Below are 27,471 nucleotides of genomic sequence, written 5' to 3' on the forward strand. Positions count from 1 at the left end.
ACCACCACCACCACCACCACCACCACCACCACCACCACCTCCAAGCTGACTTGTCTGAGGTGAGGACCACCTTCTGTGAATTCTCTTTCTCTTGCTCTGGAATTATCAAATCTTGCAAGATTTCCAAGGTCTATTCAAACTTCTAGATATATCCATGGCCTGAGATGCCTTCTCTGGGAAACATCTCATGCTAACCACTTCATTTCTCACGTTGATTTTGCAAATGTATTCAATGAAGATTTTTATATTTAAAGTTCATCTGCAAGAATAAATTCACAAGAAAGTAAAAATAAATTGCAAAAAAAGTAATGTATTGGATTTGACTACATCTATTACATATTAAAATCAAATATAAAGTTGTAGTAAGTAAAGCAGTATGAGGCAAACACTAGCAAAAAAAATTGTTTAGGGCTTTGTGTATATACATTAAAACATCAGGAGCCAGCCAGAAAATCAATGACTGGGGCAAGTGAGCACCAATAGGGAGAGAGAATGCCAGTGTGCTCCCTTATGCTTTCTCAGAATAAATTTCAGATGGATTAAAAATCTAAGTATTAAAACCAGACAGTGGTAGTGCACGCCAATATTCCCAGCACTCAGGAGGCAGAGGCAGGCAGATCTCTGTGAGTTCAAGGCCAGCCTGGTCTACAGAGTGAGTTCCAGGACAGCCAGGGCTACACAGAGAAACTCTGTCTTGAAAAACCAAAACCAAATATATATAATTTTAAAGAATTATGCATAGAAATAGTCATAGGAAGTAATAAAGGTATATGCCTATATATAAATGTAAAGACCCTATATTATAAGACCAGTTGAAGCAAATCACAAAGTAGGAAAATCATATAGCATTCACCAAGCTTATATAAAGGTCTGGCATGCAAAGGCTGATAACCATGTTCCCATGAGAAATACTTGGCAGACACAGAATGAATGATCCATGCAAACACAGAAGGTCTGTCCTCTAGACCAGATCACCAAACTCTAAAAATAAGTTAGCATGTCACTTTTTTTTTTTACCTAACAGCCTGGCAAATATGAAAAGGTGACTCTACCCCACTGAGGCTAACATAACACAGAGATAAACAAACATTATTCTGTATGGCTAGACATGCATACCATTATTACATTCTGGCAAAATGATTCAAAAAAAGGCTGTAAAGTGTGATACACCATTGACCCCTCAATACTATTCCTAGGAATTATTTCTTATGGAAATAATCTAAAAGCCAGGAATGCTGGATCATGAGACTGTAACTTCAGCACTTGGGAGGCTACAGCAGGATTTTCAATACTTCCAGGGCAGCCTGAGCTACATAATGAGTTCTGAGCTCACTGGTAATAGAGTGAGACCTGTCCCAAAGAGGAAAAGAAGAGGTAAGAGGAGAAGAAGAGAGAGGGAAGAGGACAGGAGGGGAGGGAGCAAGAAAAGATGGAATAGGAAAGAAGGGGAAAGAGGAGGGGATGGAGGGAGTAGGAGAGGAAAGTGAAGAATTCAGCAAGTTCTCAAAGGTACATGCTATTCCACGTATTGTTATTTTTTTTTTTTTTTTTTTTTTTTTTGGTTTTTTCGAGACAGGGTTTCTCTTGTGTAGCTTTGCGCCTTTCCTGGAACTCACTTGGTAGCCCAGGCTGGCCTCGAACTCACAGAGATCCGCCTGGCTCTGCCTCCCGAGTGCTGGGATTAAAGGCGTGCGCCACCACCGCCCGGCCCACGTATTGTTATTAATGGTGAGGATCTGAGTACAACCAAAATGCTCACTAATAAGAGTATTATACAACAGGGTACTGTAAAGCCATTGAGCATAAATAACTGGATCAATTAGTGTCCCTAACATACTGGTAATAGTTTTAAGTGAGAAAGGAAAACTAATATGGACAGTATAACAGAAAAGTATGGGGCAACATGTTACTGACTTTCCTTGTTGTTATGAGCAAATGTCTGATGAAAGCAACTTAAATATTTTCCTTTATAAGAGTTGTCATGGTCATGGTGTCTCTTCACAGCAATAGAAACCCTAACTAAGACAGAAGTTGTACCAGGGACTGGGGTATTCCTGCAATACGTCTGACCATGCTTTTGCTTGAAGGAATATGTATCTTCAGATGTGGGTTAGAAAAGTAGCAGAACACTTTAAGCACTGCATAATGGGCCATCCTAGTAGGAACATGGAAGACAATGGTGCTGAGTGTGATTTGAACTGTGGGTACCTGAATCAAGAGGTTTCAGAGAAGAAGAATGATAGTATGTGGCCTAGAGGCCAATCTTGTGATATTTTGATGAAGACTGTGGCTGCCTTTTGCCATTGTCTGAAGAGTCTGCCTGAGGCTAAAGTGAAGAATTTTGGATTAATTTCATTGGCAGAGAAAATAATCTCAAAACAGCCTAGTATAGACTCTGTTATATGGTTTTTAGTGGTAACTCTATTAAAGATTTATAATGAAAAGGAGCAAGCTGAGCAGGGTAAATTATAAAATATAAAATTTGAGGAGAAAAGGAGCACCAGGAAATGGAATGGAGCAAAGTCCTGTGTTCAAGGAGATAAATAGATTAAGAAATGGAATAAAGGGAGTGGTGAACCCAGGGCAAGATCCCACCTAGCTAAGTTTTGAATTTGTGAAAAGGAATTAAAGAAAAAGGTGTGGTGGTGCACACCTTTAATCTCTGGGATTTAAAGTACTAGACAGGCAGAGGCTGGCAGAGTTTGAAGCCAGCCTGGTCAACAGAGCAAGTTCCAGAACAAGCTTAGGCAGTGAAGGAAACCATAAAAATCAGAAAGCTGGTGAAGGTGTAATTGAACAAGGAAGCCATGTTCCAGCTCCAACAAGCAGCAGAACTTGGCAGCTTCGGCCACATGGTTCTGGAGTTAAGGACAGAAGAATGGGGCTATCAAATTTGCCTCCATGACTAATAAAAGCCACTGAGGCCAGGCATGTGTCAGGTGTGTCCCTGAATGGGAGCTTAGAGAGGCCATTGCATGAAGCTGTGAAGGTGAAGCCTGGATTGCCTTGGAGACCTCAAGATGTTAGAGATGCCAGAGCTATGGGATACTTGCCAAGGAAAAGCTACTAACAGGGAGTGGAACCAGTACAAGAGAAAAAAAATGTATTATAGTCAACAAAGCTGAAAGGAGTTGGAGATCTGAAGAGCATTTTGATCTCACACATGGAGATGCAGAGTTTGGAGTTTGCGCAGATAGTTTTTCAGTCTTGCATTGGTCCAGTATTTGCTCACTATCTTCTCTTTCCTACACTCTGAAATGGTAATGCATAGACTGTGCCATTATATGTTGGAAATATGTTTTGATTTTGATTTTATAGGGGATTTCATTTGAGAAATTGCCTGAATCTCAGAAGAGACTTTGAACTTTGGGCTTTAAAACATTGTTGAGACTGTGATAGACTATGACGACTTTTGAAGTTAGACTAAATGCACTTTGCATTATGATATTGTTATAAACTTATGGGAACCAGGAAGTAGAATGTGGTAGCTTGAATGTAATTGGCTCCCATAAGTTCATTAGGAGTGGCACTATTAGGAGCTATGGTTCTGCTGGAATAGGGTTGGCTTTGTTTGAGGAAGTGTGCCTCTAGGGAGGCAGACTTAGAGGTCTCATGTATGTTCAAGACACACAGTGTCTCAGTTCACTTCCTGTTGCCTGCACAAGATATAGAACTCTCAGCTACCTCTATAGCACAATGTCTGCCTGCACACCACCATACCCCACCAGGATGATAATGGACTGAATTGTAAGCCACCCAATTAAATGTTTCCTTTATAAGAGTTGCTGTGAAAAAAAAAAGAGTTGCTGTGGTCCCAGTGTCTCTTCACAGCAATAGAAACCCTAACTAAGACATAGTTGAAGGGTGTGGTCCATCATGGCAGAAAGGCATGGCCGCAGGAGGGCAAAGCAGATGGTAACATGGCATCCACAGTCAGGAAGCAGAGGTGATGCTTGTGCTCAGCACATGTTCTCCTTTTCATTCAGTCCAGGGCCCCAGTGCTTGTAATGTCCACAATTATGGTGCGGTCTTCCCAGCTCCATTAACTCAGTCTAGTAACTCTGATAGTCATGCACAGATAATTGTCTTCTAGGTGACTCTAGACCTGTCCAGTTGACAACAGTAATCATCACAGGTTACTTTTATATATATATATATATATATATATATATATATATATATATATATATATATATATATATATATAAATGAAGTTCTCCTTTAATCCTATAGGTAGGATTAAAGGAGAACTTCATTTTTTTCATTTTTTTAAATTTATTTATTAAATTTAATTTTACATATCAGCCATGGATTCCCTTTTTCTCCTCCCTCCCACCCCCCACCAACCCTCTACCTTCCCCCCAGCGTACCCCCCATTCCCATCTCCTCCAGGGCAAAGACTCCTCCGAGGATTGAGTTCAACCTGGTAGATTCAGTCCAGGCAGGTTCAGTCCCCTCCTCCCAGGCTGAGCCAAGTGTCCCTGTATAAGCCCCAGGTTCCAAACTGCCAGTTCATGCACTGAGGACAGGACCCGGTCCCACTGTCTGGATGCCTCCCAAGCAGATCACGCTAATCAACTGTCTTATTTATCCAGAGGGCCTGATCCAGTTGGGGGCCCCTCAGACTTTGGTTCATAGTTCATGTGTTTCCATTCGTTTGGCTATTTGTCCCTGTGCTTTATCCAACCTTGGTTTCAACAATTCTCGCTCATACAAACCCTCCTCTTTCTCACTAATTGGACTCCCGGAGCTCCACCCAGGGCCTGACCATGGATCTCTGCATCCAGTTCCCTCAGTCCTTGGATGGGGTTTCTAGCATGACAATTAGGATGTTTGGCCATCCCATCACCAGAGTAGGTCAGTTCTGGGTGTCTCTCAACCATTGCCAGCCGTCTATTGTCGGAGTATCTTTGTGGATTTCTGTGGGCCTCCCTAGCACTTTGTTCCTTTTCTCATGTGGTTTTCATTTACCATGGTCTCCTATTCCTTGTTCTCCCTCTCAGTTCTTGATCCATCTGGGATCTCCCGCTCCCACAGGCTCTCTTTCCCTCAACCCTCACCCTTCATTACTCCCACTCATGTCCAGACTGGACTGCTACTCACATCACCAGGGAGGCTACCTGGAAAACAGGACCCCAAGAAAGACACGAGGATCGCCCAATGACGGAGAAATGGCTGAGATCCACATGAACTTCATTTTTTTTAATTTGTCTTTTTCCAAAGAACATTCTTTGTAATAGGTAAAATATAGAGAAACAAAAAAACACTGCAAGAAACTGTAAAAATCTTGACATGCCTTTAACTTTTGAATTCTTACTCATCTGTCAAACAGATTAAGATTTGCATAAAATGTGCCAATGCTTTTGTTGCACTGTGCACATCTGACTAAAGATATTTTATTTTTCTATTTTAATTCCCTCAGCTAATTAACTTCATTTGTTTTAATCATCAATTTTATCCTAACTATGTCCCACATAAAAGATGACATTTTCCTTGAGTGGATATTCTTAAGAACTTAAAAACCATCCTCAAGAGTAATAAATCATGTTATCTGGTGTATAGTAAAGGAATGGGGTGTGATTGACAGGGACCTCCCCTTAAACACACACCACAATTACTCAATATACACCAAGAGGATGTCAATCAAGTGTGGCATTGTTGGTATTTCTCCAAAGTGATGCAATCACAGTTCAGAGCCTTGTCAAGTGGGTAAGTGATGAACTAAAAAATAAATCCACTGCAATGAGATCACCTTCTGGAAATGATTTGGTGTTTTAGTTCAAGAATTGGCACAGGAGGCAATGGAGATGTGACTCATTTCAGAGTGTGCTTGTCTCGCATTCATGATGCCCTAGGTTCAGTGCTTAGCGCCACAGAAACCAGGTGTGGCAGCTCACCTGCAATACTAGCACTCTGTGGGTAGAAGAACGAGGATCAGATGTTCAATGTCATTCTTACCTACAAAGCAAGTTCAAGACCAACCTGGGCTACATGAGACCCTGTCCCAAGAAAGAACAAGCAAAAGAGAGAATAAGAAAAAAGGAAATGAAGGGAGGGAGAAGAGAGATGGAAGAAGGGTAGGAGGAAGGGAGGAAGAGAAGGGAAAGAAGGAGGGAGAAAATAAAGAATGGGTGCTGTGAGTGCTGGGGATATAGCTTAGTAATAATGCACTCACCTCACATGCCCAAAGCCCTAGGTATATCCCCAGTACAAATAAATAAATAAACAATGCAGCAGTAGAAAATGCACTAAACACAGTACAGGAAAAACTCAGCTCTCATCCCAGAGGTAACCTCGGCTACTAAGTGAACTCTGGCAAGTCCATCGATATGAGCTTTCATTTCTTCCCCTGAAAAAGAATTGATTTAAACAGCAGAGGGTGGTCTGAGGTGCAAACACAAACTCCTCATGTTAGCAAGGACGTCTCTTAAAGAACATATGCAATTCTCCTCATGCGTGCAAAACCAGATGCAAGCGCAGCTGCAGCTGTAACTAGCTCCCTAAATCTGTGCCCTGGGTGTTACTGTACCTCAAAAGTGGGGTGTTCTGCAGTAGGCAAAGTTTAGTTTCCTGAACCCCTATACACACATATTCCTGTTGTGTCCTCTGACAGAAGCTGCATTCAGGAGCATTCAGAGTCCAGGCTTTAACCCACCCCACAGCAGCACACTACCCCTTCGTTCAGTGACAGCTACTTTCTGAGTCCTTAGCCTGCCCACCACTTCCAACAAATATCCATGGCAACACATAAAACCTAAAACAATGCAGACATCCTGAAAATTAAGAATATTAATGATCTATATGAATATGCATGAGTTATCAATCCCTGAGGGATCATCCTCAACTTGGGTCTGTTTATCCTAGCTCTGCTTCTCCTCTTTTTAAAGATGTAACTCTCTTCACAAGGATTGGACCTATTATCTAATCACCCACTGAATGCCTTGTGCCTGAGGGGACACATTCAAACTATGGTCAATCAACCTGGAGGATGAACCTGAGCAAAATCATCAAGACAAAGGCATCTACCCATGCAGAAGCCAACACTTTTTGGATTCTCAAGAGGTCAAAGGTTAGGGGAAAGGGAGGAATGTTAGCCAAAAGGTAAAACCCTATAAATATGTCACAAGAGGAGTATGTTCTACAAACATGAGTGCAGTAGTTAATGATGGTATATTGTGCTGAAATTGGGTGAAGCAATAGATTGTCTGTGCTTTTATCATGCATGTATAGTTAACTATGCTGTAGGGAACAATGTGTTAATTGTCTGCATTGTGGTAGTCTTCAAGATCTGTTTGTACATTAGGCTGTCACTTGTACATCTTAAATATAGGAATTTTTGTCAGTTAATAAAACTGAAAAAATTGACATGATTTTTGTTCTAGTTCCTTTCTGTTGCTATGATAAAAACACTAAAAGCAGCTTGGTGAGAAAAAAGATTTATTCAACTTACACTTCAGGATCACAATGCATCACTGAAGGAAGTCAGGGCAGGACCTTAAAGTGGAAACCATGGAGGAACACTGCTCAATGGCTTGCTCAGGCTCACGCTTATCTAGTTATACAGTCCAGGGAAATGTGCCACCAGCAGTGGTCTAGGTTCTCCTTATCAATTAATGATCAAGACAGTCCACCATATACTACCTATTAGCCACTTTGATCTAGGCAACACCCCTTCTCGGGGGACTGTAGGCTGTGTCAGGTTGACATTAAAAGGTAACTAGGACAATAACTTTTCTAAAGTCAAGACCATCCAAAACAAGTGTGACAAATGCATCCTAAGAAGCACACACTCAGCACTTCTAGTTCAAAGCTCTGATATTCAAACACTATGAAAAGAAAGTCCCCTGCCTATGCATCTCAATGTGTTTACTTTGTACAATATACAGTGTTTCAATGGAGGAAATCAGTCAGAAATCCACATTAGCATGAAGACTTAGACACTCCAAATTTTCACTATTGTCAATAAACCATGCAGTCAGCAAACTCCAGAGTGACGACACCTGGTTTTGTCTATATCTCAGTCATTACCAGAGATATAACTCCAAAATTCTTCACCATCCAAACAAAACTAATTCCACAAAGCTCACACTCGGAGCAGAGAAAATGTGTCCAAATGCAAGAGGTTCTCCCATAAGTCACAAGCAATCCTAGCACCAGACCATTGAGATGGTACAGGTGGCTATTATTCACCTAGGCCTCCCCTAGAGCAAACCTGAGCCTTTATGCCCCCTTAGAATCTAACACTCCCTCAACTATTTTTCAAGAGCCAATCTAAGGCAAAGCCCAAGGAAACATTAGCAAACTACTACCATTTTGTCATTGTGGGCAACTCTGGAAAAGACAGACTGTTTAGAACACAGTGGTCCCACTAGCTGTGTCTCAGTGTGTGCTGCTGTAACACTGGGGGTTAGACTGGGGGTTCTGTTTAGTATGAACAGAACGTTATCTTCTCACTTTCTAGAGGCTAGGAAAACCCAGATCAACATGTACATACCCAGTGAGGAATTTCTTACTCTATCCTCAGCTGGCAGAAGGCAAAAATAGAAGACAGAAGAGGACAACTGCTGCATGAGGTCTCCTTTCAAAGTCTTTAGTCCCAAGCTGTGCAAGTGACTCCGCTGGTTATGTGCTTCCTCTGTGAACAGGAGTGGCAATGTGACATAGATCCCCAACCTCTGCATAAAAAGCCGAGGACCCTGGTGCACTCATGTAATCCCAGCACTGGGGAGGTGGAGACAGGGGGATTCCTGGTGTTCATTTACCAGCCAGTATAGCCTAATCAGCAAGTCTCAGGTGTCTCCCAAAGAGGGATCTATCTCATAAAAACAAAATGGGTGGTTTTGAGGAAGGATAACACTCAAGGTGACCTCTGGCACACTCATACACACACAATAGTCGTGTGTGTGTGTGTGTGTGTGTGTGTGTGTGTGTGTGTGTGTGTGTGTGTGTGTGTAAATAATAAATACCCTTATCCTACCCACAAGGAAGGAGCCCTTTAAGTCTCTACTTCTCAACATCATTATGTGAGCAACACCTGAATTTTAAACCCTCAACTATGCATAAATATCAAGTGATACACAGAATTTTTTTCTCTAGTTCATGTTAGAAAATTTTAAAAAGCTTCAGCAAATAGTTGTGGGAGAAGAGCCATTAGAAATGAGTGACAAAGAGGGCCAGCAAGATGGTTCCATGGATAAAGGTGCTTGTCACCAAGCCTAAGGGGATAGAGTTCAATCCCCAAGAACTCACATTGCAGAAGGAGAAAACTGATTCCTGAAAGTTGTCCTCTGACTACTTCATGCCCACCATGATGCACGTGTACACATGATGCATGATGTACAAATATAAAAACAAACAGAGCAAGCAAACTTAAGTGGGATGAGGTTAAACTCTCAAATCCCAGTCCCAGTGATGTTCTTCCTCCAGCAAGGATCCACATCCTAAAGGCTCCACAACCTCCTCAAACAGCATCACCAACTGGGGGACCAAGTGTTCAAATACCTGACCCTACAGAAGATGTTTCTCATTTAAACCATCTCATTTAGAATGCCACCTTTATGATTTCATTCATTCCATTCTCATTTCTCCAATTTCTCTGTCGATGTTCTCTATTTTGTACTTCCATTTACCCAGAAAATCCAACCTATGTGACAGCTTATCCTTTAGTCTTCTGGTAGACCAGTCAACAAGAATCAGTAGATAAGGTGAAATAAGTCAGAACAAAATGGCACTTACCAAACTGATCATGAGGTTACTACATATTTTAGTGCATCCCCTGACATATAGTATCAGCCAGTACAGAATTATCAAAACCTACAGTGCCACCATCAGAGACAAGTCACAAGAGGAGGGACACTTGGCCATCTGAAAAGCCTGTTACCCACTGAAGATTCCTCTTGGAAACTTGGACCTTTCGAACCTTGGAGATGACAATAGTTGGCAGGGATGAAGGTGGATGAGGCAAGGAAAATGCCAATGCCCATTTTTGGAAAGGGACTTCCATAAATGATTATACACACTAAATCTATAGTCTAATGGTTGATTTCATGTCTAATACATCAGGTGTTTAAGGAAAGATGTGGCACTCATATCTGCTTGCAATTTCCCTATGATAGGTGGATAAATACATCTGAGACTTCATAGGAAGACTCTAAACTATTTCAGTCCAGGTTGACAAGTGTGCATCTCATCAGATGCTTCAAATCAACATGTCTGTCCAGAACTATTGGGGAAAGAAGAAGACAGCTGTCAAGGCTGAATTTTGCAGTGAAATGAGACCTTGAATAATAGCAAGGGCAGAGTCAAGACCTCAAAGTGACACTAATGGACTGAAGAAGTAATAAATGAGCATCCAGTCAGGTTCATTTTCTTCCATTCAGTATCTAGCAAGGAAGGCAGAGACAACACAGCCAAAATGTGTCTTGGCCCAGTCATGTTCAGTTTTCAGGTAGTGTGTGTGTGTGTGTGTGTGTCTGTATCTGTGTATGTCTGTGTCTGTGTATGTCTGTCTGTGTGTCTCTGTGTGCATGTGTGTGTCTGTATGTATGTCTGTCTCTCTCTGTCTCTCTCTGTGTGTGTGTGTGTGTGTGTGTGTGTGTGTGTGTGTGTGTGCATGCCCATGCACGTGTGAAGGCCAGAGCTTGATGCCAGGTATCATTTCCTCTATCACTCTCACTTTAGTTTTTGAGACTAGGTCTCTCTCTCTCTCTCTCTCTCTCTCTCTCTCTCTCTCTCTCTCTCTCTCTCTCTCTCTCTCTCTCTCTCCAGACCTCAGCTCACCAATGGCTAGAATAGCCATTCAGAAATCATCAAAGGACCTTCTTGCCTTGAGAGTCTCCACTATAAGTTTAGAGTGGGACTAAAAGTTTATAAAGCTGTCACAGCCAACTTTCTCACTTGGGTGCTGGGGAACCAATTCAGGCCATCTAACTAGTGCCTCAAGCATTTTATCAACTGAGCCCCTCCCCCAAGCCCCCTACTTTCAATTCTTAACAAAAAGAGGCTTTGTCAGAAATGGAGAAGGTAATATTTTTTATGTTCCTCATTCAAAATACCACCTTTCCACAAATATTACTCCACGTCATAAAAGGCCACACAGGAAGGCCTGGCGGAAGCAGTAGAAAGAACGGGTTTGGGGAACCTGAAGGGATTTCTCCCATATGATTAAAATGCTGGTGAGGTTTATGGCTGGGAGGAGACACTTTTCTCAGATTTTCACCTTCATCAAATTATCACTCCACCCAAGGCATCTCTGGAGCCACATCATACATCTCTCTTATCAAGAGAGAGAAAAAAAAATGTTTCTATTCAACCTTCTGAGATTAAAAGTTGAGAGAAAAGAGTGTCTGTGGCTGCACCAGGACAATTAATGGCTTACTCTCCCTTAAGAAGACGCTGCCCCTCCTTGGGATTATCTTCTTTCTCAATGCTTATACTTAAGCCTATATTAAAGCATCTTTAATAAAATTTCCAGTTCTACCTCACTTTACCATCTAGTCCTGCAATTCTACTCAGCATCAAAACTGCAAACCCCAGTTTGGTCTGAAGCAAGAACCCCAAAACATTCAGGGAATTCCTCAGGATCTATGTATCTATCCCTCACCAATGACAAGAGAACATATTGCCACATTAATCTTGACTGAATTAATCTGACAATAATTTATATGGCATTAATCTATATTTAATTAAAATTGTTAAATCTCAGGGCTGGAGAGATGGCTTAGCAATTAACATGTACTGCTCTTGCAAAGGCTGGAGTTCAGTTCCCAGCACCAATGTCTGGCAACACACACTTACCCTCTAGAGGTACCCATACGCATGTGGCATACACTCACACAGACGCACATGGCAAACATATAAATAATTATTTTAAGTTCATTGAAATCCTCGTCCAGATGAATACCCACCCATTTGGCTAGATGCAATTCTGATGAACTGTCACTTCTCCAGTAATGAGTAGCCCCTGACATGCTGCCGAGAGGGAGGGCCCACACCCCTGCACCTAAAGGCAGCATTAAACAGACTTAGTGGGTTATTAACAAGAGACTGAAACATGAAGTTGGAAGCTGGATATATAAGAGAAGATCCAGGGAACAATGAGTGGTGGATATGATCATATTTCATTGTATGCATGGAACTATCAAAGAATAAAATAATTAAAATTTTAAAAGACAAGAAAATATCCACCTCAGAGCTTCTTTTCCATACAGATTTTTCTCATGCAAATTATCCAAAGCTTTGATAAGTCATAGACTTCAGAATCAAACAGTTCTTGATTCTGAAGTATATGATCAGCAATTCCTATTTCATTTCATTTCATTCTTCAGACCAAAATCTTCCTTATTCTATAGCCAACCAAAGACATGTAACTATATGGCAACTTGATAAATGCATACATATAAATGACCAGGTAAAGACAAATAACAAGAAATCACCATTCATGAGAAAAAAATTAGGTTAATTTCCTAAGGAAAATCCAAATGGATGTAGCAAGCAATTATGAAAAAATGAAAACAAGATACTTTTTTATATTTTGGTAATTTTATACTTGTATATGATGTATTAGATCACATCTACGCACCCTTCCAATTCCTCTCAGATACCCCATCACCATCCTTCAAGCTTCATTTCCTCTTAAAAAAAATAGTCCACTGAGTCCAATCAGTGCTGCTCTTACGTGCCTGTGTTGGGGCCATCCACTAACCAGGGCATGGGTGACCAATCACAGGCCACACCCTAAAGAAAACTGACTCTCTGACCACAAACTACCATCAAATGTCAGAAGCAATGCCAGCTAGAGAATTTTTTCAAAAAAGAAATAATAGGACAGAAACTTCAGGTTAGAGAATGAGTTTTTGCTCTACCCTATCTAGATATTAAGAGTTAGGGGTGGGGCAGCAAAATAATGAATACAGAAACCCTTTGAAAAACAGAAGGCAAACCATAAAATATATTAGAGCAACACTACAATTATAAAGCCATCGAAGTACATTCCCGTGTGTTCTATTCTACCCAGATTAGCTAACTAGCATCGCTGGGTCTGAGGACATGTGTCAACTGGCAGAGTGCTTGCTTAATATTCATGAAGTCCTAAGTTCAATTCCAGCACAACAGAGACCAGTCATGGTGGCATGCCAGGAATCCAAGCCTTCATGAGACAGAGGCAAGGGATCAGGAGTTCAAGGTCATCCTTGGTAACACAGCAAGTTTGAGGCCAGCCTGAGCTACATGAGAGTCACCCAAAAATAAAATTTTCTTAATCTCAACCTATTTTTTTAGTGCAGCTAAAATTTAACCAAATACATGTTGTAGAATATTATTTTAAGGTGTGTTACTTTTGTTTATGTTGGATTTGTTTAACTCTGTGAAGCTGTGTTACTGTGCTTGTCTAAAACAGGCCTGATGGTCTAATAAAGAGCTGAATGGCCAATATCAAGGCAGGAGAAATGATGGGCGGGGCTGGCAGGCAGAGAGGAGAAATCTGGGAAAGGAGAAATCTGGAAAGAGTAAAAAAAAAAAAAAAAAAGTAGCCAGCCAACCAGCTACACAACAAGCCATGGAGTAAGAGTAAGATTTACAGAAATAAGAGAACAGGAAAAGCCCAGAGGCAAAAGGTAGACAGGATAATTTAAGTTAAGTAAAGCTGGCTAGAAATAAGCCGAGCTAAGGCTGGGCATGCATAAACAATAATATTGTTCTGTGTGTGTTTACTTGGGATCTGGGTGGTGGGCCCCAAAAAAGAGCCAAAACACCTCAACAACTTTAAAGACAGTTTGTGATAAGAATGTGGAAAGTGTACTGGAGGCATTTCCATGAGCATTCTTGAGGAATAATATTCCTTGAGCTGCCATTGACTTAGAGATTTCTCAGAGGTGGAGAAGCACTGCTGCTTCCCTAGAGAGGCTATACTGGACACTGGGAAAGACGTGTGCAGAATCCTGTCAGGAAGTCGGAGCATGATTCTATACTGGACACTGGGAAAGACATGTGCAGAATCCTGTCAGGAACTCTGAGCATGATTCTAACAGCCTGCCAGACAAACACAGAGCTGAAGACAGAAATTACTGCGAACTCGTCCAAGAGCGCCTTTTTGTTTTAGGTTCATGGAGTCCTAAGCACAGGCTCACAGATATTACAGTAAGCCCCCACAAGCCCTTTCTCTCTTTCTCTTTCAGTCTTCAAGTTCACACAATGCAAACCACTTTTTTTTTTTTTTTTTTTTTGAGACAGGGTTTCTCTATGTGGCTTTGGAGCCTTTCCTGGAACTCACTCTGTAGCCCAGACTGGCCTCGAACTCACAGAGATCCACATGCCTCTGCCTCCCAAGTGATGGGATTAAAGGCATGGGCCACCACTGCCCAGCTTACAAACCACCACCTTTGATTGGAGAAGCAATAGTATAACTCAAGATTACCCAATGAGTACACTGAAGCGATGCCCAACGGATACCTAACCTGGTATTTTACCCACAACTCCACACTCCAATACATGAAACATACATGCAATGTAGGATGTGAGAACACTCCCCAGCTAATGTATAGAAGAGACTGAATGTGACACACGAAACTCTTTAAATGTTAGTTGATTTAATTTTCATTGAGTATTAATTTCAAGATCTAGAGTCTACTTTTCTGTATTTTCTATAGTTCATACTTTACAAAATGTAGAATGAACTTCTTAAACTTTTAGAGCAAAACTAAACACATTGGAAAATGAAATTTTTAAAAAATCATGCATGAGTAATCACTTGAAACATCTCAAAGATGTGGAGAACTCTTAACATATCTATTCACCACTCCATAAACACGTACTGATTGCCTAATGGAGATCAGGTGCTTCTTGAAACACTCACACCAACTTCACCTTCCTTCCTGCTTGCAAAGGTTTACCTTTCAAAAAAAAAAAAAAAAAAAAAAACCCTGGGGTTTGCTGGATTCCTAGAGGAAACAGTCCAGCCAGTGCTTCCCTGCTGTTCCTCAGCTACCTTTACTGTTATATTGCTGTTACACTTGTTACAGATGTTATACTTACTCCCCCTTAGTCACGGTTTCATTTTCCATAGTTTGTTATCTGCTGTCAACTGAGCTCTGAAAATGCTAAATGGGAAATACCAGAAATAAATCACTGAAATGTTTCAAACTATTAATTATCTCATGTGTACACATTGTATAAGCTACCCACCCATTAGTTACTTAGTAGACATTTTAGTTATCAAATAGATGACTGTCCCAATATCACAGGGCTTGTGGGCTAGTAATCCATTACTTACTAATGGTTCCCCAAGTCAAAATCATGACCCTGGTAAGGTTATTGTGATATACTCTTATACTTGCTGACTTTAAGTGTCAACATGACACAACCTAGAGTCACCTGTTTTAAAAACTTTTTTTAAGTCTTACTTGAGAGACAGTCCAGATCAGACTGGCCTTAATGATGGGACCAGAGCACCTTTTCACCTAATGCTCTGACCCTGTCCACCTCCATTGTCCTGGACAGTCCATCGATACTCAATAGTTCCATACCTCCCTCCCTACATAGTCATTTCAGAGACTGTTCCAAAAGCACCTTGTAGCCTGTGTCTCTACTATGTATATTATACAGTATATTATATGTGCAACTAAGAGCCAGAAGTAAAGACTCCATTAGTGATTGAATCTCTGTGCCTGGTAGATCCGGGATAGCCATGAAATCTCTTTTCTTCTCTAGATTCCCAACCCAGGTTCCACCAAGCCAGCCCCACCAGAGCCCCAAAGAAGGAGGAGGATCAGTGCACACTAAGAAATGCTAATATCATGTCCATACTCAAGAGCAGCTATGTCAAAGTCAAGACAAGAAGAAACTAACTACTTTCATGCAAAGATTTGAGAATGTAGAGGAAAGATAATTCCAAGTAAAATTCTTTCTCAATTCTTATCAATGACAAACATGTGAAGATCTCAAAAGGATTCCACTTCATCCATGTGGAAAAAAAAAAGAAAAGTTAGAGATGGGGTGGCAGGTAGGAGACATGTGACTCCAGAGGAAAGCAGTCTCCTCTTCATTAGAATGTGTTTTCCACCAAGCCATTATGAATACAGTGAGAAAACAGTGGCAGATGTAACACACATTCTCCTTGAACTTGGTAAAATCCTGGTGCCTGCAGTTCTCTTTCATCATGTGCTGCATACATTTCTATGGATTTGTCAGTTTTGACACTAGTAGAAAATGTGCATCTCATTTCCGAAGTTTCCAAAACATAAAGCAGTGTCAATTACATTAAGAAGAGATCCAGAAATTAGGGAGATAACTTATTCAGTAAAGTGTTTGCCTGGCAGGCATCAAGACCTGAGTTTCATCCTCTCATAAAGGATGAATTCCATATAGAAAAAAAGCCAGACACTGGGGAGGTAGAAGCAGGATACTTCAGGTTTGCTGGCCAACAAGCCTAGTGAATCTGCAAGTTCTAGGTTCACTGAGAGACTCTGCCTCAAAGGACAAGATGCAGGGAAACCGAAGAAGACAGCTGACATCAACCTCTGGCCTCTACACAGATGTATGCACACACCTCCCTCCAAATATGTCTGCAGCATATGTGACCATCTTTTTCCAAAACTATTACTCAGTGCTCAGTGGCCCAGGGAGTAAAAGATACTTACATGAGGGATCCCTGCTCAGTTTCATTTTACTTAATAAACATCACCAGTGTCAGGTCCAAAGAAGTCATTCAAAACTATCCCAAACATTCCCAAGAAAAGAAATGTCCAGACAATTTACAAACGCATGCCATCATGGCCACGGGCTTTGGATTGGGAGGAATCCAGAGCACATATGATTCACCCTCGTCCTCATGCTTGGATCCCAAATAACATCAAATAACTTAGTTGCATAATTTATTTAGAATATAATCCCAGATAATGCACACTGATAATTATTTATTCCATGATAAATCTGATGGTATGCTTACAAGAAGCCAAGTGAAAATGAAGAAAACCAAATCTTCCTTAGCAATACTCCTCACTGTGTCTATGCTGAACACCTTAGATGAGGGTACATGCTCTCCTGCAGCCTCACTTCCTTCTAGAATTTGGAGATGATGAATGTTTCCCATGATCTCCTGGCTCCTGGGTAAGGGCAGTGCTCAAGGCTGATTCTCTTCTATGGTGACTAAGTGTGTAGCTTCTCTTTTGGAAGCAAGCTCAGAGAATATGAAGTTTACTTATAACATATTAAAAGCTGTCAAACAATTTTGTTCAGGGACTACGTGGGCTATTGTATGTGTGAAGCATGGAGTCACCTCATGGTTCTGTCTGTGCATGTCACCTACCCTTGAGCATGCCACATGACTCTCCTAAATGTAGTCTCCTTACACTATTATCCAGAAACTCTATACTATCTACCTCATTGCAGGTGATAATATTGCAGAGAAATCAAAGCAGGTATCATGGCTAATTAAGGATTTGAACAAACCTACCCATTCTCACTTAAGGGACCTGACCCAAAATGTAGCAAACATTATTCATTTAGGACAAACAACTGCAGCAATAATCAGAGAACTCCCATCACTTGTTTCCTCCTCTACAAAATATTTCCAACAGTCATCTGACATGGGAAATTGTTAAGGGACTTTTATTTTATATCAACACTTGTCAACAAGAATAATGGATGCAATGTTATCCTTTTCACTATTTTTAAATATTACTTTATGTGAGTGTATGTGCATGTGTGTGCATGTACCTGTGCATACACACAGAGTCCAGAAGAGGGCAAAAAGTGTCCTCCCCTATTACTTTCCACCTACTCCTTTGAGTCACAGTCTCTCTCTGAACCTGGCACTTGAGTTTTCTCAGCTAGGCTGGAAGCCAGTGAGCCCTAGTGATCTCCTGTCTCCATCCCCTTGAAACTAGTGTTTTGGGTATGCACAGGATGCCTGGCTCAATACATGGGTGCTGGGATATGAACTCCAGTCTTTGTAGTGCACAGCAAGTACACTTAACCACTAAGCCATCTCTTCTGTCCCTGTTTTCATCTCTTAAAGCTAAAGGCAACTTGTCTCTGGACTGCAATATGACACTTGATGGTGCTGTCCCTTTATATAGTTTCCACCAGAATTCACAATTGGCAACAAGGACATTCTGTAGCCAGAGAAATGTTTTACAGCCAACAGTTCACTCTTCTTGCTATGTTTGCTGAACAGTTTTGTTTGACAAAAATCTAATAGAGTTGGGGATGGAGAGGTGACCCAGTGGTTCAGAGCTCACACTACTATTGCAGATGACCCAAGTTTCATCCTTAGCATCTATATTATGTGGCCCACAACTGCCTTTCATTCCAATTTCAGTAGATATGATGCCCTCTTCTGGCCTCCATAGGTACTTGCTCACACATGCATATATCCACACAGAGATATAAACACATATACACAATTAAAAATAAAGTAAACCTTAAAATTATACAATAGATTCAAGACTCAGTGTAATCCCAATCAAACTCTTACTTATGTTAAAATACAAAATTCTTGTCCAGTGATGGTAGTGGCACACGCCTTTAATCTTAGCACTCGGGAAGCAGAAGCAGGAAGATATCTGTGAGTTCAAGGCCAACCTGGTCTACAAAGTGAGTTTCAGGATAGCCAGGACTGTTACACAGAGAAATCCTGTCTAACACACACACACACACACACACACACACACACACACACACACACACACACAATCTCAAGAAATGCCAGCCAGCCAAATCATCATCATCATCATCTTGAAAATCTAAATAAATAGAGGCCCCATGCATTCTGATTTTAAAACATACACTTAATAGTAATCAAGACTGTGCTGTGTGGTATTGAGATACAGATACAGAAAAACTAAGGGAAAAGAAAGGATGCTCAGAAATAAATGCTTGCATAGACAGAAAACTGAGCTTCAACAGGGAAAGAAGGTCTTCAAAGGGAGCTAGGGACCAGTATCTGTACTAAAGAATGAAGCAGTGCCTTTGCTTACACCACAGGTGAAAATGAACTCACAGTGGACTAAGGATCTAAACCAAACAGAAACAATGGAACTCCAGATTGATCTGCTGATCAAGGGAAAGAGAGTGGAAAAAACTTATGGGAGAAAATATCTGCAAAGCATGTCTCTGATAAGAGTTTAACATCCAGAATACATAAGGAACAGATAGCCTAATTTTAACATAGTCAAAGGACCCGAGTTGGCAGTTCTCTAAAGATGCATAAATGACTACTGTTGTGGTTTCTGTGTGAAATGTCTCTTACCAACTCAGTAGGAGTCTGGCTAGAGGAAGTGGGTCCCTCGAGGGTGGGTCTTGAAGTTCTATAGCCTGGCCCCACTTCCTGTTGCCTCTCTATTTCCTGAATATGGATGCAATGTGACTAGCTGCCTTACTCTCCTGTGGCCGTGCCTTCTCTGTGTGATAGACTGTATCCCTTTTTGAGCCATGGGCCCAAATGGGCCCTTCCTCCCTTAAACTACTCTTGACAGGTATTGGTCAAAGCAATGAGTCAAGTAACCAAGAGTGTGTTACATGTATAAAGAGGTGCTCAATCATACCACCTGAAAGCAAAAAATCAAAACCATGATGAGATCTCACCTAGCAGTTATCAGAATGGCCAGCACCAGAAGAACAGAAAACAAGTCTTTCATGAGGCTCTGGGGAAATGTTTGCCCATTTTTGATGGGAAGCTAGAGTGGTAGCCATTATGGAAAAAAGTACAGCAGTTCCTCAAAAAGTTAAAAATAGCATCTCCATGGTTCCAACAACCTCGTTTCCAGGTTGTTTTCTTAGTTTATTCTATTCTAGAAACTAAAGACAAGGACAACAAACATAGATGGAGCCCCATAAAGAACAGAAATTTGTTTCTCTTCGGCATGGAGGCTGGAGGTCTAAGACCAAGGGTCAGACATCAGCGTCTGGTGAAGACACCTTCCAGACCATAATTGTTGCCTTCTCACTGTCTTCCCAGGAGAGAAATAGAGCTAGTTATGGCCCACTTTTCTGTAGGGATACCAGTCTCATCAATGAGGGCTCTACCTTTATGACTTAATTATCTCCCCAAAACTTCAAATCCCGTCGCCTTGATTGTATTTCAACATGTGAATTCTTGGGTAGCCTATGCAATCCATAACAAAGGTACATACGCAAAAATATTCAAAACAGGATCCAAAGAAATATTTACATGTGTTCCCACAGAATTATTCCTCATAGTCAAAGGTTAGAAACAATCCATGTGGCACACACACAAACATACATGCACATACATACACATACACAAGAACACATCAAAACACACATGTGTGCATATATACAAACATATGCACATACACATGTCCACACTCAAAAACATACATGAACATGCATGTACATACACATGAACAGATATGTGCATGCACAAGTGAACATGTGCACACAAGAATAGTATTTGGCTTTTTTTTAAAGAAGGGGATTTTGTTACATGCCACAACATGAATGAATCTCTAAAAATAAGCTAAATAGAGAAGCCTAATCTTGCAAAGGGGGAACAAAGCTAGAGGCAAAAGATGGAGAACACAAATGGCAATGCATTCAGGGATGTGACACCATGTCACAGTGGGGTAAATCAGCTGGCAGCGGACAATCAAGGTATGGTTCCAGCTCATACAGAGCATATGAAAAATCAAAATTACACTAAGTAGAAAGACAAATGCCAACTCCAAGATGTGGGAGAGAAGGGGGATTAGTATCTTAGGACTCTCAATTTTGCAAAATGGGAAAGTTCTAGATCTCTGGTGTCCAACAAATTTAGTGATGCCACAATGTAGAAAGAGAAAAGACATCAGACCAAAAAACCTTATTTTCAAACAACCTAAAGGTGGGGAGATGGCACGCTGGTTAAAGCGTTGGTGATGCAAATGTGAAGACCAGCCTTCGGAGCCCCAAAATACATAAATACCAGGCAGGTGTGGTAGCCCAGCTGTAATTTCAGCTGCAAAGGAAGAGATAGGAGCCCCAGAGCAAGCTGGATAGCCAGACTAGCCATACAGTGAGGCTGGCTTTGATTGCCAGATCCTGCTTCAATGAATAAGGTGGAAGAGTCATTGAGGATGATCCCTGACATCGACCTCAGGCCTCCACATGCACACACATATATTCACGTGTGCCTGCACTCACATAAACATGAATACACATATGACACATGCACACACAAAATTGGAAAAGAAAAAAATCTAAAGTAGTCAATATTAGGTCTACAAAACAATGATACAAAATAGCCTACCTAAATCATCGCCCAAGAACTCTTTTAATTGGTGTAGTGCTAATCACTAAAATTTAGTGAACAAGGATGTCAGGTACTGAGCTAAAACTTCCCCATGTATCGATTTATTTAACAATCCTAATAGTTACATCAGGAATAATTATCCTCATATAGAACCTGAAGCTTAGCTCATCAAACCCTGTCAAGAACCCTATGAATCCAAGTCCATGCAATGCAGTAGCTAGAAACTTCTGATTACACACTGGACCTGATAGATACCACCTGTTCTAGTACATTTCTGTGTTGCTGTGCTAGAACACTCAGAACAAAAGCAAGCTGGGAGAAAGGGGTTTACTAGGCTTACAGAACACACAGTCCATCATCCAGGGAAGCTAGAGTAGGAGCTCAAAGTAGGAGCTTGAAGTAGAAACCATGGAGGAATGCTGCTTACTGGCTTGCTCTCCATGGATTATTCAGTTCCCTTTCTTATACAGTTCAGGTCTGCCTGCCCAGGGATGGCTCTGCCTTCTGGGCTGGGCTTCCACACATCAATCAGTAGTCATGAAAACACCCCATAGGCATTCTTATAGGCCAATCTAGTTGAAGCAATTCTTCAATTGAGATTCCCTCTTCTCAGGTTTGTGTTAAGTTGACAAAAACTAAAACACCACCTTTTCCTAATTCAACAAAAGTCAACAACAAAAGCAATGTAACCAACTGCCCAGAGGCACATAGTGTCTACTCCCCACCCTCACCACAGATGGCCTATTGTACCTACCAAAGACAGGTAGTCCCTCCCATCTCTCTGTCCTTTTTACCTGTTCATAAATAAATGCTAGAACACCAACTTTGAGGAACTACACAGCAGAAATGAACCCATCTTCTGACTTCCCCTAACAAAAACTATACCAGGCATTCATGGTCACGGCCACAGTCATGGTCATGGTCCTTCCCTACAAACAGAATTTCTAGAGCAATGTCAGCTTTCTCCTCCAAACTAATTGTTTAGTCATGAGACAATGCAATCCCATCAACAGTCGACAAGTTTAGCAATCTGAAGAACAAATTGAAGTCTGAGAAGAAAGCAGGGGCTACGGAGCTAGTTCAGTTGGTAAAGTGCTTGCCAAGTGAGCATGAGGACCTGAGTTCGATCCCCAGGACCTGTATTAAAGAGACAGGTGCAGTGTAACACAGTTATAACCCCACACTGGGGGGTAAAAATGGAAATCTACTTGACAGGCCCAAGCAAGTGAGAGACCCTGGCTCAAAACAAACAAACAAACAAACAAAAAAGGGAGACAGCACCTGAGAATGACACCCAGGATTGTCCTCTAGCCTCTACATAGGTGTACATACACATACACATACACACACACACACACACACACACACACACACACACACACACACATACACACACACATGAAGAAAGAGGTGCAGGAGAGAAATGGGGAGAAAATCATTTAAAACTATGCACAATGAGTCAAAATGTGTAGAGGTTTAAGACAGTAACAGCTCAGAGGCAAACTATAACTGACACCCCAAATATTGGGGGTGGGAGGAGTCAGCTGTAATAGATGTAGTCTGGAGAGAGCTTTGAGTTCTTAAAATAATGCCCAAGTCTCTTGGGCCACAGAACACAGTATGATGTAGCCATCTGCTTACTGTCCAGAGAGCAATTTCAGGATTGGAAAGTTATGTGACTCTGTCTCCACTGGGCTTTTTATTGCAGCTCTAAGCCAAATGTGGGAAGTGGGGGTGCTGGCCAGCTATCCCCCTGATCACTCTGGGAGCTTGGCAAGAGCCAGGCTGTAGCCAAGTCTGCCTCTCACTTGGGGAACTGGCAGAGAGCTGGTCCTGCTTCGCATGCAGGGGCCCGTCCACATAGCTCTTCCACCCCCAAAGGTTCCTCTTCCAGAGATTCCACAGTGGATGGAGGCACGGCCTGCACAGCAAAGCTCAAGGGAGGCCTCTCCAAGTGGGCAGCTTCCTGTGCAAACTACCAGCTCTGCAGCAGCTTGACATAAATACTGAGAACTTACCACAGGCTCCGACTCCACTCACAGCCACAGGGAAGTCTTTTTTTTTTCTGTATTCTACAGTAAATCAAGATGATGGGGTTTCTGGGGACACGAGGGAAGGACAGCCCGTACTTGGCTTCACAGTGATGGGGCCACTTATGCAAGCAGGTCTCGCTCTGTCTCTGTTACCCCATTAGGAAAAAGGCTCACCATAATTACCCAGGAGACATCATTTGGGATCTCGGTAATCCAAGTGGCAAAAACAAGGAATCTGGTCCCAAACTAAATGACTGTCACTGTACCATTACAATATCAAGCTACTCTGATACTTAGCTGCCCCAGATGTTCGTTGGGTAGACTTGAAGTAAAGCCTCCAGATGGAGAGTAAAATCTAGAGTCGTTATTATACCCTAAGACTTCGGGTTATTTGTCTTTCATGTATGTATTGCTATGAAATCTGCAAAGATATGCAGTGCTGGTAAGACAAATTGTTCTGAATGACCCAAGGAAAGGGTGGCCTCTGCCAAATCTGTGAACAAAACACAGAAAGGAAGGGAAGAAAGAAGACAAGTATTTTCCCAGCTCCTTACTATAAATCCCTCCAAGACAAGAGCCCATCAAGAATCAGGATGTGGGATTTACCTGTAAGAGGGCTTCAGATCCCAAAGGACTAGTAAGTTCTAGGCTGCACATGCCCAAGGACTTGAACAGCAGCCCTCTTACCCTTGAAGCTGAAAAATTTAGGGTCCCAGACTCAGAGACTGATTTGTGTTGATGAGCTGTTGGCAACCAGGCCCTTGAAGCCAAGAACAAGGAGCAGGGGCTGTACTGCACACTGCAAGGGGAGATCCATGCAGTAGCCTACCTGATATGTGCACCAAAGCAACCGAAGAGTGATGGAGATGCTTGCTGGAGTTCATGTGCCTGGAGTCCTGCAGCTGTCTATGCCTCCAGAACTCTCTCTCATTCTCCCAACCAGACCTTGACAATTGCCTGGAAACTTATGGAACACCAGTCAGATTCAGTCACTTTACCCTGAGAGTTCACAGCCACACAACCACCACTTTCTGTCCCCAGAAGCTGGGTGGTTCCCAGGAAGTGACCCCTGCTTTCCATCAGGCTGCTTCCTCACTCCATATGAACATCTGATGGGTGATCACTGGTTATCTAACTGACAGTAGGGCAACAAGAGAGACTAAGATCCTTGTTTTGAATCCAAACAAGCCAGTCCAAAGACCACAGGTCATGGAGCTAGAAATAGAGATGGGTGAAGCTAAGTACACTGAATGAAGACAAAGAACTCTGGTTTAGATTGTGAGCTGAGGAAATGGTTTTGTCAGTAAGGCACATGCCACATGAACATGAGGGCCTGAGTTCAAATCCCTAGTACCTATGTGAAATCCAGGTGCAGTGCATATCTGTAACCCCAGCACTAATGCTGGAGAGAAATAGGAGGACCTCTGGAGCTCACTGGTCAGCCTGTCTAGTCTAATCAGGGAGCGCCAGGTTCAATGAGAAGAAAATATAGTAGAGAAATTTTTAGGATGACACCCAACATTAACCTTTGACTCCTATATGCATACATACTCGTGTGTACATGAACATTTACACACATACAGACAACATACCGACACTTCCTTAAAGTCAGTTTTGTAGAATACAGCAAGATCTCAGTGTCTTCTGACTATGATGTTTAACTACGTCTATCTAACAGCTTCAAAATGCAGAACTCTTCTATAGGGACCAAAATCCTTTAATACAACCAAAGAGGAAAAGAAACCAACACAGCTTTCAGTAAGACCATAGGAAGTTCTGGAAAAAAGGATGGGAGGGAAGGAGGAAAGGAGTAAGCAAATATACTTATCATACAAGAAAACAGTCTAAGCAGCAGCACATGGTAAATATCAACATACAACACAGGGCTGCAGACTCTGTAGATTATTTAAAAACCCACCACTGTTGACACACAGTACCTCAGTGAAAGCTGAAGCTTAACATTATATAAGGATGAATACAGGCAGACCACATAAGCACTGCTTTTGTCAAAGATGATTTATTCTGCCAAGAATGTATGAGTCCTGTGACTGCGCCTATTATTTATCAAAAAACAAGTTATGTAATTCTCTGAAAAAGAAATGCATCCTTGATTAAATTAAGCTTTAATGGCAGTTATTTATGGTTCCTGGAAAGTCCTCCTTTCCTTTTCTTGTAAATTGTATTCCATAATTTGAGCAAACCTGAAAGTTGCATGGTGAGGTGCGGCCACAGCAGAGTCAGCATCTTCTCATCCCTTAATTGGGAGAGGGCAGGAGCTACAGTCCTCCTGAGGCAGCAGCCACATGGACCACTTTTCCTGGGCTCCCCATGTCTGCCACCTCCTCTGGTCTCAGCACCAGTATCCATCTTCACACACCGCAAGTCCAGCATAGACATGGACTTGTCCCACAGTAGGGTCCCCACAGCAAAGGTACTGCTGGCCAGGCAGGATCACAGGACCAACTCCAAATGTCAGTGATCTTCCCTGTACTGACCCACCCAGGGCTGCACTCTGATGTGAGGGTAGGTTCTCTAAGAAAGTGGCAGAGGGACAGAAAGCTTCCTACACAACATATGATGTGCCCACAATCCCGATCAATTTAACCACAAGCTTTTACAGTGTATGGATCCCCATCCTTTAGGTAGTTGGGGCTTTGGATCTCCAAACTGCTGACTCACTCGGGAATTAAAATGCAATATGAAGTTGACTTCAGCTGTGGGATAAACTCAAAGAGTTATGGAAACTTTCACTAGTATCAGCTGACCTCATTAAAAATCCTTCTTCCCTTTGTCCTCGTATACCTGGGATTGGGGCCAAGACAAGACACAGATGTAAAATGAAACAAGGGAACAGGCAGCTTTTTAGGTCCATGTTCAGGAAAGTCTCTGAAAGGTCATTTAGTTGTCCCCGTGTCTTGATTAGTTTCATTACCACCCTGGCATTTCTGCTTTCTCCGAGTTCTCTGAACCTCATTGCTCTACACATTCTTCATCCTCACTACCAGAAAGTTCCTTTTTGCTAGCCTGATTATGTCGTGGTAACATTCAAATACATGTTCTGTACTTGGTGTCCCCAGTAGTTTCATGCCCACATCTTTCCTAAACCATTATCTGAAGGCCACCTGAGGCTGCTAAGTGGTAACTCCAAAGGACAGGTTGTGGTTCTCCACCCACAGGCTTCCTGTGGTCTTGTTTCACACTTGGGATGTGCACCTCCTTTCCCTTCCTCTTCCCTCATCCGTCCCTGTAACATAGCTTTCTCGGTCAGTTTTCATACTTGGGAGGCTCAGGAGGATTATGAGTTTGAGGCTCCCCCGGGATATACAGCAGAGGACTGCGGAGCTCTACTGATGCCCCTACCTAATACACTGCTTCCCTTGTTCCATTCTACATCTGTGTCTTGTCTTGGCCCCAATCCCAGTTACAAGTGAACAAGGACCGAAGGAAAGGAAGGATTTTTAATGAGGTCAGTTGATACTAGTGAAAGTTTCCATAAGTCTTTGGGGTTTATCCCACAGCTGAAGACAACTTCATATTGCATCTTAATTCCTGAGTGAGTCAGCAGTTTGGAGATCCAAAGCCCCGATTACCTAAAGGATGGGGGATCCATACACTGTAAAAGCTTGCGGTTATCTCCCATCTATCTCAAGACAAAACTAAAAAGAGAAGAAGGAGGAGGAAAAGGAAGATAGATCATAGATAGATAGATAGATAGATAGATAGATAGATAGATAGATAGATAGATAGATAGATAGATAGATAGATAAAGAGATAGAGAGATAGAGAGATAGAGAGATAGAGAGATAGGCAGGCAGGTAGATAAGACAAAGTAGGCTGTGCATACAAAGCTGCCTGCAACCAGAATACAATTCAGTTTAATATTCACCAGGAGCTGATCATGACAAGCCATGGATTTTTGGTTGGCCAGATTCTGGCCCTGGTCCTTCTGGACTCATCATGACATAAAAAATCAACAAATTAGGAGAATTACAGATTTGAATACAATTATCTCTCTACTAATCCTCCTGCTTAGACCCTATCATAGCCATACCATCCAGTTTCCTACCCCTCGGCACACAGCACCTACTTTACATCCATGCTTTGTGTTTATTAGACCTCTCATTCCATCTGGCAGCTACTGTGAAGTGTCATTTCTGCAAGGCAACTGCTGGGTTGGCTGCTTTAGTAGTC

The 27,471-nt window shown here is 41.9% G+C and overlaps 1 protein-coding gene across 1 annotated transcript in view; it reads right to left on the reverse strand.

Moving 5' to 3' along the window:
• Ryr2 (ryanodine receptor 2) overlaps nucleotides 1-27,471 on the reverse strand; it is a 581,527-nt gene that overhangs the window by 441,757 nt on the left and 112,299 nt on the right. The window lies entirely within an intron of this gene.

The sequence above is a fragment of the Peromyscus maniculatus genome, chromosome 5 (genome assembly GCF_049852395.1).
Source record: "Peromyscus maniculatus bairdii isolate BWxNUB_F1_BW_parent chromosome 5, HU_Pman_BW_mat_3.1, whole genome shotgun sequence".
Lineage (NCBI taxonomy): Eukaryota > Metazoa > Chordata > Mammalia > Rodentia > Cricetidae > Peromyscus > Peromyscus maniculatus.